The sequence below is a fragment of the Tursiops truncatus genome, chromosome 4 (assembly GCF_011762595.2).
Source record: "Tursiops truncatus isolate mTurTru1 chromosome 4, mTurTru1.mat.Y, whole genome shotgun sequence".
Lineage (NCBI taxonomy): Eukaryota > Metazoa > Chordata > Mammalia > Artiodactyla > Delphinidae > Tursiops > Tursiops truncatus.
The window spans coordinates 130,932,787-130,950,173 of NC_047037.1; the positions used below are offsets into that span (position 1 = coordinate 130,932,787).

At 45.3% G+C, this 17,387-nt stretch overlaps 1 protein-coding gene and 1 pseudogene across 5 annotated transcripts in view; both read right to left on the reverse strand.

Annotated features, from left to right (window-relative positions):
• The window catches only part of TIAM1 (TIAM Rac1 associated GEF 1), a 504,950-nt gene that overhangs the window by 401,322 nt on the left and 86,241 nt on the right, over nt 1-17,387 (reverse strand). The window lies entirely within an intron of this gene.
• LOC141278611 (small ubiquitin-related modifier 2 pseudogene) lies at nt 3,698-14,635 on the reverse strand (annotated as a pseudogene).

Sequence of the window (17,387 nt, forward strand, 5' to 3'; positions counted from 1 at the left end):
TGGGAGGCGTTAGACGCTAACCAAGCTCCAGGTAGGGCACGGTGGCCTTAACCGAATCCTGGGGAGTCCAGGACTCACCGGGTTGACTCATCTTGCCCAGCAAGTACACTTGAAATCACAGGCTCACATTCACCTACTGAGCAGTATGCGACTCGGGCTAAATTCACACAGACCTGCCTCCTGGTCTCTTCTGTAAAATCCGGAAACGATGTTTGCCATTTACCTTTGGCGAGATTGTAAGGAAGAGGAAACCCGGACTCCGGCAGTAGAGACGCTAACGAAATCTCTTCCCCACACCCGTCAATGCTTCCTCCTCGCCTTAAGAGCTTTGGACACCACCATTAAGAACAAAGGCTGGGGTGAATATTCACTACAACCTGATTCAGTGGACCCAGTCGCCCTGAGGGAGGGGGGAGGCCTGTGCCCCCGGGGTTATCTGGCTGAAAACAAAAAGAATCCGCAAAAAGAAATGCCTGTGTCCTAGAGCTTAAAACTCAACTGGAACACTGGAAGTCATCCTTGACTTCTCTTCCCTCCTCCTTCTCCCATCTCTTCTAGCCTCCTCCTAAATCCACGCCGTCTTCCCCAATGCTTTCTCCCCCAACCGCATCAAAGGTCTCCCATCTCTTTCCACCCCGGGCCTTGCCTCCTGAAATCTACTCTCCACACTTTCCACTTTGCAAAATCATCCTTCTAAACAGAAAAATCTCATTGTGCTCTCTCCCTTCTGGGTCTCCTCCTTTTGCGCAGAGCCCGCCCCACTCCCCACCCCACCCTCATACTTTCCCTTCACTTGACTAATTCCCACCCATTCTCCAGATCCTAGCTTAACAGCCAGTGCATCCATGCAGCAGACTTTTGCTGAACTCCAACTGCAGCATACGGTCTTGTAGATACTGGAAACCTGCCGAATCCAGTTAAGGTCAGGCACCCATATCTCCTACCCCCAGTCCTCCCACCAACCCCTGTATTAAAGGAGGCTGAAATTGCCAGTTAATTATGGTCTCCTCCACCAGCACAGCACTTCACTGGATCCAGATTCTCAGCTACCTTGCTCTCTGCTGTATCCCAGTGCCTATCACCGTACCTGGCACATTTGGGGCTCTCAAAAATACTTATCAATGAATTATAGAGGCGCAAAAAAAAGAAGCAAGAGCTTTAAAGATCCGAAATGTTTCTAAAACATCAGTTTGAGAAGAATGGTTAGGATAGTAGATCTCAGAGTGATATGTCCACCAGGTCCCATAATGGGTATTGCAAGAATGTTGAGTGAAGTTTGAGAGATTTTCCAAAAGACACACTTTCAAAGAAAGACCTCATCTCAACCAAGACCTTGCCCAGACTTCTCAATGGAGAGTCATTCCTTTGTGAAGCTTTTCATCCCAGGAGAAAGAGCAATTTCTTAACCTATTACAAGCCACCATCTTGGAAGGGGAATATATATATGAGAAACACACACACACACGCCAACACCAAGACTATTGCATGTCAGAGAAAGCAATCTTTGTTTTATTATGCCTCTGATACTTGGGTTTCTGGTACAGCAGCTGAAATTATATTTAAATAATATAATGAGTATCTGTCACTTGTAACTCCCCTCCCCCCCAAAATTATTTCTTCTCTGCCTCACTGAGGTCTACTGCCATCATGGCCCTCCTGTTAAGGAGGTAACATGGTTGCAAGACAGCTTCAGATGAGTCCTCAGAGTGGCCATCTGATTGCCTTGGGCATAGCTCTTTCTGCTCCTAAGAAATCGGAAAAGCGGTGGAGAGGAAAAACTCTGGAGTTACACTGGCTGGTTTGAATCCAAGCTCCACCGCTTTCCACCTCCAGAGCTTTGTGCAAGTTATTTAATCTTTTGTTAGCCTCGCTTTTTAATTCTGTAAAACAGGAGTAATACCACCTAATCCACAAGGATGTTGAAGGGATTAAAAAGAAGTCGCACAGCACACAGTATGCACTCATATAAGTTAGCTATTGGGCTTACCTAAGTGAACTAAACTCTCTGACCCACAGTTTCCTAATTTTTTTAATTGGATAATAACATTTCATTAAGTGGTTGAAAACCATGAAGGAGACAGTAGAAGAGAAATGCTTAGCCCTGCCCATAAAGGGGAGATGGATACATAGGAAACCACCATTTGGGGCTTTTCGTCAATCGTTCTGTCCCTCAGCCCCACCTATATCAACACATTAGGACTTTGCCTCTCGGAATCTGCTCAGGGCTGACTATGGGAGGGTTTGTTCCCACAATAATGGTGTCACCACTGAAGTTAATGAAATTAGGCTGACCTAGCCTTTGGGTACATTTCTTGCCCTTGAAATCAGAAAAGCTATTACAGGTATCTGTACTGTTTCTTGTCTCTCTGCTCAGCACAGAATGCTGCTGCTTCACACCATGTCGAAGAGAATGGGGTGTTTTGATTAAAACACAGACAAATGCCATCTGGCGTCCCATCTCCTGAGGGCACCGTTGACATCTCAAAAGAACACAGCAGTGGCAATAAAAAATTTTTAAAAAGTGGAGTTTTAAGGGTAGAATTAAGGGTTTAGGATAAAAGAACCCACAGAAGTTATATTTCTAGTTCATGACCCTAATTTCAACTACAAGTCAACATTTTCTTCCCCATAACTTACTGAAAGCCTCACTAAATATGGTCATAGCTAAGTCACAGAAAATGGCCTTTCTCACTATCTCCCCGTATCTAAACCACAAAGATAAGCCCACACCCTCCTCTCTAGGCAGCCCTGCAGCAGCCTCTGTTTCTACCTCCACCTTCCATTCGAACTGATGCTCCCAGAGGGCAGGGCTGTGGTCTCTTTCATTTCCTGCTGTAATCCTGCTGTGGTGTCTAGAACTGAGCCTGGCACAAAGTAATTGCTCAGTAAATATTTACAGAATGAATGAATTAGCCTCCTGTGTTTCCTAAAACGAGGACTTTGGCACTTATTTTCTTTTCTGTCATTTATTTGTGGATGACCTCTTTTTAAAAGGACATGAGGCAGCTTATTAAAAAGACACATATCTCACGACTTCCCTGGCAGTCCTGTGGTTAAGACTCTGTGCTTCCACTGCAGGGGACACGGGTTTGATCCCTGGTTGGGGAACTAGGATCCTGCATGCTGTGTGGCGTGACAAAAAAAAAAATTAAAAATAAATATATTTGTCACAAAAGCACTTACTGGTTGAGTTATCATTTACTTGGGAACCCACCAAGAGAGAGGTGAGTGGTTTTCCAAAGCATCTGTTGTGAGTTTGCTCTGACTCATCCTCAATCTCTTGCCAAGAACCCCCTTCACCTGACAGATTGCCTCAAAGATTAGTAGACAGTTTGAGTTAAAATCTAGAACAAGAAAGTTCTAGTTAGTCATATTTTACTGGCAGGGACCTCTGTTTTATATCTTCCTGAGCATTTCTCTAACCAATCAGCCAGGTCACGCATGAATACCAAGGCCCTGACAATAGGTTCGGAGAAAGTGGAATGTCTGCCTCCTGGTAAGCCATTCTTGGGATGGTTTCCTTTTGAGAATCACTCCTCTAGACCTATGAGAAACAGCTGGACGATGACTTTAAAACCTAACCTAGGGACTTCCCTGATAGCGTAGTGGTTAAGAATCTACCTGCCAATGCAGGGGACATGGGTTCAAGCCCTGGTCCGGGAAGATCCCACATGCCACGGAGCAACTAAGCCTGTGTGCCACAACTACTGAAGCCCGAGTGCCTAGAGCCTGTGCTCTGCAACAAGAGAAGCCCGTGCACTGCAATGAAGAGTAGCGCCCTCTCGCCACAACTAAAGAAAGCCCACACGCAGCAACAAAGACCCAACACAGCCAAAAATAAATAAATTAAATAAATTTATTGAGAAAAAAAGGGGAGGGGAGGAAAGAAGGCAGGGAGGGAGGGAAGGAAGAAAACTTAAAGGGGCACAAATTGGGACTTCCCTGGCAGTCCAGTGGTTAAGACTCCACGCTTCCAGTGCAGGGGGCATGTGTTCGATCCCTGATCAGGGAATTAAGATCCCACATGCCAGACAGAGTGGCCAAAAAATAAAAATAAATTAATAAATAATTTAAAAATACACATTGACTACAAAAAACAATAACACACACACACACAGAAAAAGAGGCACAAATCAATAGGCCAGCGTTTCCATCTGGCCCCTAAGCTGACTCTCCCTCCGCTCCTTCCACCATATTGTTTCCTCCCTCCTTCCCCAATACCCAGGACCAGCTTCACGGGCATATGACCCGTGCACTCCCACAGGGTCCTGCACTCAGAAGGGCCCCATACTTGGTTTATTGCTCTGCCAATGCTGCCTTTAAAAATCCTAATTTTTTTTTTTTTTTTTTTTGGCTGCGTTGGGTCTTCGTTGCTGCACACAGGCTTTCTCTAGTTACGGCAAGCGGGGGCTACTCTTCATTGCGGTGCACAGGCTTCTCATTGCGGTGGCTTCTCTTGTTGCAGAGCACGGGCTCTAGGCACTCGGGCTTCAGTAGTTGCGGCACGTGGGCTTCAGTAGTTGTGGTTCGCGGGCTCCAGAGCACAGTCTCAGTAGTTGTGGCGCACAGGTCTAGTTGCTCCGCGGCATGTGGGATCTTCCTGGACCAGGGCTCGAACCCGTGTCCCCTGCATTGGCAAGCAAAAAATCCTAATTTTTGAACCACAAGCCTACAATTTCCCTTTTGCTCTGGGCCCTACAAATTAAGTAGCCTGTCCCTTCTACACCCCTGCCACTCTGGGGTGTCTCACCCTTGGTCCTCCCTGAGCCCCAGTTTGTACCTTTCCCAGAGCAGGCACTCAGTATAAATAAATTAAGAGGTTGAACATAAATGTAAAGTAGCATTTGTCCTTTATATGCCAGAATGGATGGAGCATAGCCAGGTGTCATGTAGAGAGATGCCCTTGAGAGCTTTTAGATGAGGTGCAGCAATGAACACTCAGCTTACAAGGGGACACACTTGGATCTTCTCGCTAGAGAATTCCAAGAAGACTAGCCAGGACAGCCCAGGGGCCATGAAAACCCCAGAGGAGGATACACACTCCCGTCCTGTGAGGGTTCATTTTATGTGTCAACTTGACGAGGGCATGAGGGCGGGGGGGGGGGGGGATGTCCAAACATTTGGTCTAGGTATGTCTGTGAAGGTGTTTCTGGAGGAGGTTAACGTTTCAATCAGTAGACTGAGTAAAGCAGATTGCCCTTGCTAATGTGAGGTGGCCTCACTCAGTCAGTTGAAGGCCTGAATAGAACCAGAAGGCTGACCCTCCTGGGAGCAAGACAGAATTCCTCCTGCCTGATGATGTGAACTGAGACATGAGTCTTTTTTTTTTTTTTTCTGGCCCCACCACGCAGCTTGCGGGATCTTAGTTCCCCAACCAGGGATCGAACCTATACCCTCCACAGTGAAAGCACAGAGTCCTAACCACTGGACCACCAGGAAATTCCCTGAGACATGGGTCCTTTCCTGCCTTCAGACTCAAACTGAAACACCAGTTCTTCTTGGGTCCCAGCCTGCAGGCCTTCAGACTGTAACTGACACCACCAGCTCTCCTGGGTCTCCAGCCTGCCAATTACAGATCTTGGGACTTCTCAGCTTCCATAATCACATGAGTCGGTTTCTTATAATAAATCTCTTTATATATCTATATCGATCTGTCTAAATATAGATACCTCCTACTGGTTTGTTTCTTTGGAGAGCCCTGACTAATACCCATTCCAGTAGCGTTCCTCACAACCATTCGCCCATTCAGTGTTCGTCTATAGCCTGGCTACTCAGAGTGAGGTCCACGGGCCAGCAGCAACGTCACCGCCCAGTGTCAGAAATGCAGGGTCTCGGGGAGGCCTCATCCCAGACACACTGAATCTGAATCTACAGCACAATAAATGCTTCAGGTGATTCATCCGCACGTAGTGTTGGGAAACACATCAGCCCTCTCGGAACACGCAAAGTCACCTGGGAGGAGTGACAATATTAAAAACAACTTCTTAGTAAAGAATTTGTTTAACCAAGGCTCTCTTCCCTAAGGACAGATGTTAGGAGTGGGGTGAAAGAGCGTTCAGAAGAGGACTTGGGAAGGCGGGACACTTTCCCAGTCGTGACAAACCTTCAGTTACAGAGAAAAGACCAAGGAAGCCTCAGTATGCAAAGTAGCAGGCCAGACCAATACAAAGAAAGTCAAGGTCAGAGAGGACGGGCCAGGCAAATCAGGCCGCCTCACAGCCAAGGAACCTAGCACTGCCTCCCCCTTGTAACGTGCTTGGTTGCATTTTATTTTCTGTTTTCACCGAAATGGAAGTTTGTGGAGAAACTCTCCCACTTGGCTGTGAACAGGCTCTGAGCAATGGCAGCACTGCTGCAGAGTTGGCAGGGACAGAGCTGTGGAATATTTCAGGGACTCCAAGGCAAGGGGACAGACAAACAACCGGGGTGGGGGGGCGGAACCCTCCTCAAAATGAGGAGAAAGAGTTGAGAATCAAAAACAATTACCAGAAAAACAAAACAACAACAAAAAAACAATTACCAGGACAGAAAGAGAATCACGGACATAGAGAACAGACTGGCGGTTGCCAAGAGGGAGGGGGGTGGGGGAGGGATGGAGTGGAAGTTTGCGGTCAGCAGATGTAAGCTTTTATATAGAGGATGGATAAACAGCAAGGTTCTACTGTGCGGCACAGAGAACTATATTCCATATCCTATGATAAACCATAATGGAAAAGAATATTTTAAAAAATGTATATATATGGATCACTGCATCACTTTGCTGTACAGCAGAAATTAACACAGCATTGTAAAGCAACTATACGCCAATTAAATAAATAAAAATAAATAAATGAAACAATTACCAGGAATGCATCCACGGGTCTCCAAGTGAAAACCAATCTGATTTTATTTTTTCCACCTCCACCTGCCCCAGCCCGATCTTTAACTCATCTACATGGGAAAGCACGAAAGCTCATCTTAAAACAAACTGTAACTACTGTATGGTGGTGGATCTCTGGATGATTCGCCAGATTGTAGCCTATTGGATTCTCTCTTCACTTAGTTCACAGGTGCTGCTGGCCCGGTGAGCGTGAGGGTGAGGGTGAGGGCCGGGCAGAGCCTTTCCCACCCTTTCCCATGCCTCCAGCACCTGGGCAACATGCAAGAAACAGAACATGCCAGAGCACATGTCTGCAGCTCCGCCTGCCTCAGACCACACATTTATTCTCCATTCTACAGAAGCGTCCTCCTCCCTAGTCTCACAGAAGTGTATGGAGAAGCTTGGAACGTGGCCATGCAGCCTCAGCACAACAGTCACAAGGCTTCAAGGGTAGGCACACCGGTGCAGTGGGGCCCCAGAAATCAACCTCTCCTCTCGAAATAAAGTGACAGCCCCATTTTTTCTCCATTCACGTGGAGATGTTGCCCCTACACACACACACACACACACACACACACACACACACACTGCCTAGAGAGGCAGTAGTTAAAAGCAAAGAGGCTAGTGGTTAAAAGTAAAGATTCTGCCCTAAGCCAAATCTTGCCTCTGTTCCTTCCCAGCTGTGTGACCTTGGACAAGTTACTTAGTGTCTCTGTGCTTAATTGCCCTTGTATTAGTCATCTTGGGCTGCCATAACAGAATGCTGTAGACTGGGTAACTTAACCATTTACTTTAATTTAAAATAAATTAAAAAGGGACTTCCCTGGTGGTCCAGTGGTTGAGACTTCACCTTCCAGCACAGGGGGTGTGGGTTCGATCCCTGGTCAGCGAGCTAAGGTCCCACATGCTTTGTGGTCAGAAAAAGAGAACACAAAATAGAAGCAATATTATAACAAATTCAATAAAGACTTTAAAAACGGTACACATCAAAAAAATCTTTAAAAAAATTAAAGAAATTCATTTTCCTTACAGTTCTGGAGCCTAGAAGTTCAAGATCAAGGTGCCGTCAGGGTTGGTTTCTGGTGAGACCTCTCCTGCTGGCTTGCAGACAGCTGCCTTCTCACTATGACCTCACGTGGCCATTCCTCTGTGCACACACTGAGAGAGAGCTCTGATGTCTCTTCCTCTTCTTATGAGGACACCAGCCCTATTGCACCAGGCCCCCACCCTTATGACCTCATTTAACCTAAATTATCAGGACTTCCCTGGCAGTCCAGTGGTTAAGACTCCATGCTTGCAATGCAGAGGGCCCGGGTTTGATCCCTGGTCAGGAACTAAGATCCCACATGCTGCAACTAAGCACGCGTGCAGCAACTACTGAGCCCGCGTGCCGTAACTAGAGAAGCCCGTGTGCGGCAACGAAGACCCAGCGCAGCCAAAATAAATAATTAATTAATTTTTAAAATAACCTTAATTATCTCCCATAAGGCCTTATCTCCAAATAGTCACATTGGGGGTTAGGGCTTCAACATATGAATTGGGGCAGGGGCGCTGTGGACAGACACAATTCAGTCCATCACAGCCCTCGTCTTTAAAATGAGGCTCATGACATTGTCACTCTCACAGGGATGTTATGAGATGTGGTGATACAGGAAAAACTTAGAACAGTACTCAGCCCATGTTGGGGACACAATGGATCCCTGACCGATTGACAAAAGGCTAGACTCTTTTTCGACAAGCTCACTAGGCATCTCTCCCTGGATACTCCAAAAGCCTCATGAACTTAACATGAGCATAATCTCATCGTGTCTACTTCACACCTTCCCCAAACAACAACAAACAAGTCCCACTAACCTCTTCTGTTTCCCAGGTCAGTTTCTGGCCTTACCATCTAAGGAAGCAGAGCCCAGGCTGGAAAAATGGGAAGCAGCTTGGACTGACCCTACCCCTTCCTCCTCTACTTCCACCTTCTACCCCTCTGTCACACACTCTCTGGAAAAGTCTCTCTGCTAAATATAGAACAAAGGCCTGGCACTTTTTCACCTGGCGCTGAAGTCCCTTTCTGCCTTCCTGATTTCCCACAACATTCCTAACATTGACATGGGGTGACTCAAGGCTCCCCGAACAGCACCTTTTTTCTCCTTGGTCCTCTGCCTGGTCTACCGCTTTCCATCCAAGTTCTCCTCTGTTCGGCGTGCTCCTGTTCTCTGTTCGAGGTCAGGCTGGCCCATCATCTCCTGTTTTTTTTTTTTTTTTTTTTTTGGTGGTACGCGGGCCTCTCACTGTTGTGGCCTCTCCCGTTGCAGAGCACAGGCTCCGGACGCGCAGGCTCAGCGGCCATGGCTCACAGGCCCAGCCGCTCCGCGGCATGTGGGATCTTCCCAGACCAGGGCACGAACCTGTGTCCCCTGCATCGGCAGGCGGACTCTCAACCACTGTGTCACCAGGGAAGCCCCCATCATCTCCTTTGAGGGGCTCTCTTCTTCCTCATGGTTACTAATCACCTACGATGTGTGAGGCATTACATTATGCAGTTTCTTTTTTAAAATATTTATTTATTTATTTATTTATTTTTGGCTGTGTTGGGTCTTTGTTGCTGCACGCGGACTTTCTCTAGTTGCGGCGAGAGGGGGCTACTCTTCGTTGCAGTGCGCGGGCTTCTCATGGCAGTGGCTTCTCTTGTTGCAGAGCATGGGCTCTAGGCACGCGGGCTTCAGTAGTTGTGGCACGTGGGCTCAGTAGTTGTGGCTCACGGGCTCTAGGGCACAGGCTTCAGTAGTTGTGGCTCACAGGCTCTAGAGTGCAGGCTCAGTAGTTGTGGCGCACGGGCTTAGTTGCTCTGCAGCATGTGGAATCTTCCCGAACCAGGGCTCGAACCCAGGTCCCCTGCATTGGCAGGTGGATTCTTAACCTCTGTGCCACCAGGGAAGTCCCATTATGCAGTTTCTAATTCAATTTTTCATTTTATATTTACACCAACTTTCCAAAATATGTTCTATAGCTTCCACTTAAACCATAAAGAGACTGAGTAATTTGCCAAGGTCAGCGGGCCACTGCCTCATCCCCCCAGGCTGGATCTCCAGTTGCTTTCCTAGCCCTGGATTGCCTGGCCTCCCAAACAGAACCTGTCACTCCATCTTCAGAGCTGGTGCAGGCAGCCCACGGGTATGACGCTTATCACATTGTATTCTAGGGAAGAGAGGACAGCTCTACCTGCTCCTACAGGGGACGGCTCCTTCATCCTCACGTTCCCATGGCCCAGTCCGGTGTCTGCCCAGAGGCAGAAGACTAGTCAATTTTGGAGGAATCCAACGTGGGACAGAGTGTCTGCAGGAATCCCGACTGGAAGACCTCATGTCCCATCCTGACCCACTGTCCCATCTTCTCAGAGAGTCTGTTGGTCCATTTAGTGTAGACATGGATGGTCATCATTACCATACTTTTGGGGGGAGGTAAGGAATGCACACTGACTAGAGACAAGCCCTGATTTAACCAGCATTTAAAACTGCCTGCTCTGTGCTGTGTAACATCCGGGGCTGAAGACAGGGAGAGATGCAAAGGCGGAGAAGCCACGGCTTCCCCAGGCTTCCGAGGTGCACAGGGAAAGAGGCAAAGGGGTCAAGCAAGAATTGAATACTGCTGGCCAGGGTGGAAGGGCAGTGCTGAGCCTCTGGCAGGAGCCAGCATCAGGCTTCCACGCTGGCACCCAAGAGTTTCTGTCTGGGCTGCTGCTAAGTCACAACTGTGATGTCTCCAATGGGGTCCGAGAGTTTCGCTTTAGTACGTACTGTATTCATTTGCTCAGGCTGCCCTGACAAGGCACTGCAGACTGGCTGGCTTACACAACAGAAGTGGATTCTCTTGCTGTTCAGAAGGCTGGAACTCTGAGATCAAGGTGTGGGCAGGGCTGAGACCACTCTTTTTGGCTTGCAAGTGGCTGCCTTCTCACTGTGTCCGCACATGGTCTTTCCTCCACGTGTAAGCATCCCTGGTGTTCCCCGCTGTCCTAATCCCCTCTTCTTATAAGGACACCAGTCATATGGGATTAGGCCCCAGGCTAAGGACCCCCTTTTAGGGTAATCACCTCTTTAAAGGCCCTGTCTCCAAATACAGTCCCATTCTGAGGTACTAAGGGTTAGGACTTCAACACAGGAAGTTGGCGGGGGCGGGGGGGGGGGCACAATTCAGTCCATAGCAAGTATCAGCTCTCTACTTCTTTTTTTGGCCGCACCTCGCGACATATGAGATCTTAGTTCCCTGACCAGGGATCAAACCCGTGCCCCCTGCACTAGAAGCACGGAGTCTTAACCACTGGACCGCCAGGGAAGTCCCGCCACCACCTCTTCTAACTGTGAAGAATAAATGCACAACAGCTGAGGATTTGTAATCAGCATCAAACCCTTTCCCCATCGTGTTTGGGTCAGTTCTCTTATCTGAGTAACTCTTTGTTGGATTGAATTGAATTCTTTGGTTGGTTACAAGGGTCACTGAAAAGGTATCTTCTCTCCTCAGAAGGCTTTCTTCTCTTCCTTTTGAAAAGGAGAGGGAAAATGTGTTATGGAGACGTCTAAGGGTTTTCTTTTAAAAAGCCTGAGAGTGAAGGACAATAATGATTGTGGAGCTTTAGAATCAAACATGTGTAGGAGCCCCAGGGAGGGTGGGGGGAGTACCACGTCCAGGGCAGGAGGCAGAGACACTCCAGCTTGGGAAAAGCACCCTTTTCTCACAGCGTTCCGAATAGTCTGAATTATTGCATGTCTGTGACTCAGCTCTGTCTATAGGTGCCTTTCAATAGCTGCATTATTCATTCCTCTCAGCATTTACAATTTTTTTTCTTTTTTTCCTTCTAAAACAAGTGTTGCTTTTATCGTCTCAAAACTTGTGGTATGTAGGAAGCAACATCCCAGGCTCTTAGAATCCCTGTTATTGCAAATGATTCTCTTTGATTGATCAAACCCCTGTGTTCTAACATATAAATTAGTAACTGAAAAACATTATAAATTGCAGCTACCCAGGCATTTTTCCCCATGAATTCATTTATCACACCTATATTATCTGGGGACAGCTGATGGAAATATAAAAGGCTCACAACCATTTTTCCACTATTCGCTACTCCAAGATAATTCCTTATTGGAAATAAAAAGCTTGGACTTTGTTGTAAATCATTTCTAAAAGCCAGCTAATAAAGGACAAAATAATCCCTCCTGGTCAAAAAAAAGTGTTTCATGTAATAAACACTAGTTTTTACCCCAAAGAAAAAATGTGTACAAAACAGGACTAACTGGTACTTTGTAGAAGTGGGTCATGTGGAACAAAATATCTGAGCATAAAACAGCTGTGTACCTTGATGGTATCAATATTATTTTAAAAACTAAATAAGAAGTTCCATAAGTGAATTTTGTTTCTACTTGACTGACCTTCTACATTACTTTCCTACTGCTGCCGTAACAAGTTACTACAAACTTAGTGAAACAACACAAATGTACTATCTGGAGGTCAGAAGTCTGAAATGGGACTCACGGGGCTAAAATCAGGGTGTGGGCAGGGCTGCATTCCTTTCTCGAGACTCTCGGGGAGAATCTGTTTTCTTCCCTTTTCCAGTTTGTTGAGGCTGCCCATATTCCTTGGTGCATGGGTCCCTTCCACCTTCAAGGCCAGCTCTGGCCAATGGCATCTTTCTCATGCTGCATCACTCTGACACTGCGTCTGTGCTGCCTCCTGCACAGGCTTTTAAGGACCCTCGTGATTATATTGCGCCCACCTGGATAATCCAGGCTAATCTCCCCATTCCAAAGTCAGCTGATCAGCAGCCTAATTCCATGTGCTTAGCTCCTCGTTGCCACATAACATAACATAGTCACAAATTCTAGGGATTAGATAATGGACATCCTTGGAGGCCTTTATTCTTCCTACTACACCCACTTCATGGGAAATAATGAAAATAAGGTGCATTTCAGGAGCCGTGCTCAGTTTGTTTGTTTGTTTTTTAAACAAGAAGTGTATTTAAACAACAAGATGCTTGACTTGAAGGGAAAACTATCTAGGATTCATTTCTTTTAGAGTAATTTATCCCTACTTAAAGACAGATTGCCCTACATGTGACAGCTACGTTCAAAAAAATTATAAAATTGTCCTTGGTTTTACAATGATAAATGAAAAACATTAAAATTCTCCAGTCGAACAAGGTTTGCAAGAATTTTTATGTTGTTCTTTTTTTTAAAACAGTGAGAGCGAAATAACTTACTGGAATATAAAGATAAGAGCTGATGAGCATACCACTAATGGAGAAAAGGGGTTATCTTCACAGAACCAGTATTTTTCCCCATTCCATCTCCATTTGATGTCGATCAAAACATACTGTTGGCCATTTAGTTAAAAAAAAAATGCAATAAGCTTGTGCACATACACCAGTTACTTTAGGTACAATAAAGGAACGGGGAAAGGGAAAATGAAAGAATAGAGGAACTATACTGTAGTAGTCAGGATGTGGTGGAACCAAATTGCGGTTTTCTAATTGAGAATGTCTTCTTGGTCCGGAGGAACAGAATTCTGGCGTAAAGTAGCAGGTTCCCTTTTTAGTAGACACCTTCTGTCTGCTGCTGAAACGCATCAATTGTATCTTCATCCTCCATTTCCAACGGTGCAGGTGTGTCTGTTTCATTGATTGGCTGCCCATCAAATCGGAATCTGATCTGCCTGATTGGCAAACCCTGTCGTTCACAATAGGCTTTCATTCGTTTACTCAGTGGTGTATATGCCTCTTAATCTTCAACTGCACCACCATCCTGCCCCGCCACCTTCAAATTAATACGATCGTTGTTCTCAGTCTTGACTCCTTCCTTGGGCTTTTCCTCGGCCACGGCCATGGCAAGCGCAGGAGTCTCCCCTGCGGCCAGTTCCCAAAAGAGGGACCAGGTCCGCACCGAACGAGCACACAAGCAGTACCGAGAGCCGCAGAAGAGGGAGGCGGCAGCGGTGGAGGAGGGAGAGCGCGTTTATTTTTATTTATTATTTATTTTAAAACAATTGTTAGATTTTATGTTTCCCTATTACTCTTTTTTTTAACTTTTTAAATTGCCTATTTTTATTTTGAATATTTTGACATTTTCTTACTGGTTTATAAGGGTATTTTTCCCTATTACTCTTAAAACTCAGCTTTATCAAGTAACAGGCCAAACTTCTAGAATAACAGCTCTTTCCCAGGCTGTAACCCTTTCAGAAAGGAGACCAAATTTATCATATACCATGGTTTCAGGATGTTTCCACCCCAGAATGCTAAACCAGTTACACAATCATATCTTCCTAGGCCTCAAAATCAAAATAGTATGTACCATTTCTTTCCTTCCCTTGCTAAATGCATTCCCTTTTTCCTAAAGGGTTTGTTACTAAGAGAAGTTTGAGCATCATCCTTTCCAAGAAACCTGTCTACCAGTTTGAATTCTTCGCTCAGAATAAGGACCCCCTTATTCAAGAAAAAAATTTATAAATATTTGGAACTAATTGTTCTCAGCTTTGGACAGATTAAATTTGTTTTACTCTATACCTGACTTAGCTTTGCTTTCATCCACACTTCCTGTTTGCAAAAGTCAAACCCCGTCTTTAAAACTCTTGCACTTTCCATTATGACTTGGAGAGGATGGGGGGCTGGGGAAGAGAGCCGGCTTGTTTTGTAGTAGGAGAGTCTGAAAAGGGCAGAGGTTTACTTTTGAGGTCATTAAGTGGGAAGATGGCAAATGTTCTTCTTGTTCTGATCCTGAAAACACGTGCAGGCCAAGACCAGAAGATTCTGGTCCTGAAATGATACTATATTACAACATTGTCTTAAGTACCTTCAGAATTTATATTACTCCTTAATTTCTTTCACCTGAGCTTGGGTTCACAGTTAGGTAGACACTGTAAAAGAGGTAGTGAGTGGAGCTGAGGAGGAAACAATATGTATTTAATATTTAATTATAAATAAATAAATTTATTCAATAATTTTATTTATTAAATAAATCCATTTAATTATTAAATTAAGTTCATGATTACATTATTAAATAAATTAAATGGATAATTTATTGTTTATAAAATAAATTTATTAAATAAATATTTAATATTTATTTAATAGCAGCCCTGGGAAAATATGTAATAGCTGTCATCCTGATCTCAGTTGATATTTAACTATTCCCCTTGAATCTGCAAATGTAGTAGGGGAGTGTGATCATTTTCCTTCTCATTCTCATCTGCTTGGACCCTCTCTCCTATGATATCCACTCCAGTATCGTTATTACTATTAATAAAAATGAATAGTCCTTCCAAAGATGCTATATAAAATAAATCCTTCCAAGGAGGGCTGTTTAGACTTAGAAGAGAAAGGTTCAAGTGAGTAACTTTATTCATATAGTCATTAGGCAAAAGAAGTAAAATTCCCAGCACCCCCAACCAGTGCCTTTTTCTCCCTGAACCTGGTTTATTTAAATGACTCCCATCAATTCCTGAGTTGATTCCAAGGACTGGCCTCTGGAGAATCCTGACATCTAACACAGGTAGAAACACTGTGACCCAGGTCTTAGCCTCTAGTCTTACAATGAGAATTGTAAGACTAGAATATTCTAGTCTGGAATATTGTTTCATCAGATGCCGGCGACAGGGATTGCAAACTCACTCAGGTTTGACACTTGAAGGGAGAGGCAGTTCGTTTGTTGAACAAGCATTCCAGAAGGCTCTCTGCAGATCAAAACCACAGTGAGGTATTACCTCACACCTGTCAGAATGGCTATTATTGAAAAGACAACAGTTAACGAATGTTGACAAAGATGTGGAGAAAAGGGACTCCTTGTGCACTGTTGGTGGGAATGTAAATTAGTGCAGCCACTGTGGAAAGCAGTATGGCGGTTCCTCAAAAATTTAAAAATAGAACTATTGTATGATCCAGCAATTCCTCCTCTGTGTATTTACCTGAAGAAAATGAAGACACTAACTCAAAAAATATATGCACCCCCATGTTCACTGCAGCATTATTTACAATAGCCAAGACATGGAAACAACTTAAGTGTCCATGGATGGATGAATGGTTAAAGAAAATATGGTATAGATATACAAAGGAATATTATTCAGCCATGAAAAAGAATGAAATCTTGCCATTTGGGACAACATGGATGGACCTTGAGGACATTATGCTAAGTGAAAATACTGTATAATCTCATCTACATGTAGAATCTAAAACAAAACAGAAACAAAAAACCAAGCTCATAGATACAGAGAACCGAGAACTTATTGATGGTTGACAGGGATGGGGAGTCGAAGGTATCAGGGCAATGGGTAAAGGGGGTCAGAAGGTTCAAACTTGCAGTTATAAAAAACATAAGTCCTGGGGGTGTAATGTAGAGCATGATGACTATAGTTAATAATACTGTATTGTGGGCTTCCCTGGTGGCACAGTGGTTGAGAGTCTGCCTGTCGGTGCAGGGGACATGGGTTCGTGCCCCGGTCCGGGAAGATCCCACATGCCGCGGAGCGGCTGGGCCCGTGAGCCATGGCCGCTGAGCCTGCGCGTCCGGAGCCTGTGCTCCGCAACGGGAGAGGCCGCAGCAGTGAGAGGTCCGCGTACCGCAAGAAAAATAAAATAAAATAAAATAATACCGTATTGTATACTTGAAAATTGCTAAGAGAGTGGATTTTGAAGTTCTCATCACAAGGAAAAAAATGTTTTGTAACTATGAGTGCTGATAGATGTTTACTGGACTTGTTGCAATCATTCACAGTATATACAAAGGTCAAATCATTATGTTGTATACTCTAAACAAGTATAATGTTATACGTCGATTATATCCCCCCCAAAAAAAAATGATTATGCTGGCCTGAAAAAAAGAGGTTCCTGCGTGGCTCTTACATGTTTTCATTAGGCCCTGTGTTTTGAATGGGTGTGTGTAAAGGGAGGCTCTGTTCAAATTAGATCTCTTGAAGAAAAATCTCTGAGGAAAATGTCTTCATCAAAAATTGCTACTATCGGGCTTCCCTGGTGGCGCAGTGGTTAAGAATCCCCCTGCCAATGCAGGAGACACGGGTTCAAGCCCTGGTCCTGGAAGATCCCACATGCCACGGAGCAACTAAGCCCATGCGCCACAACTACTGAGTCTGCGAGCTTAGAGCCCATGCTCCGCAGCAAGAGAAGCCACCACAATGAGAAGCCCGCACACCGCAATGAAGACCCAACGTAGCCAAAAATAAATAAAATAAAATAAATTAATTAAAAAAAATTGCTACTATCTTAGGTTGGCCTTGCTCATTAAAATACACTTACTTGGGACACAGAAAAGAGACAGAGGGGATCTAAGGGTCACAGGTCATGTTCCAGGGGGTCCGGAGCAGAGTTAGAGCTTAGCCTGCAGGGAGAGCCCACGGCATCGAGAGCGTGTGGGGAAGAGACAGGCTGGACGGGATGGAGGGAGAGGTCTCCCTGCCATGCGGTCTCAACGAAGGCCTCAGCCCACCCCGTGGGGAGCTCAGAGCGGGGCTGGCCCTTCAGGACAAAGTGGGGTGGATTGGG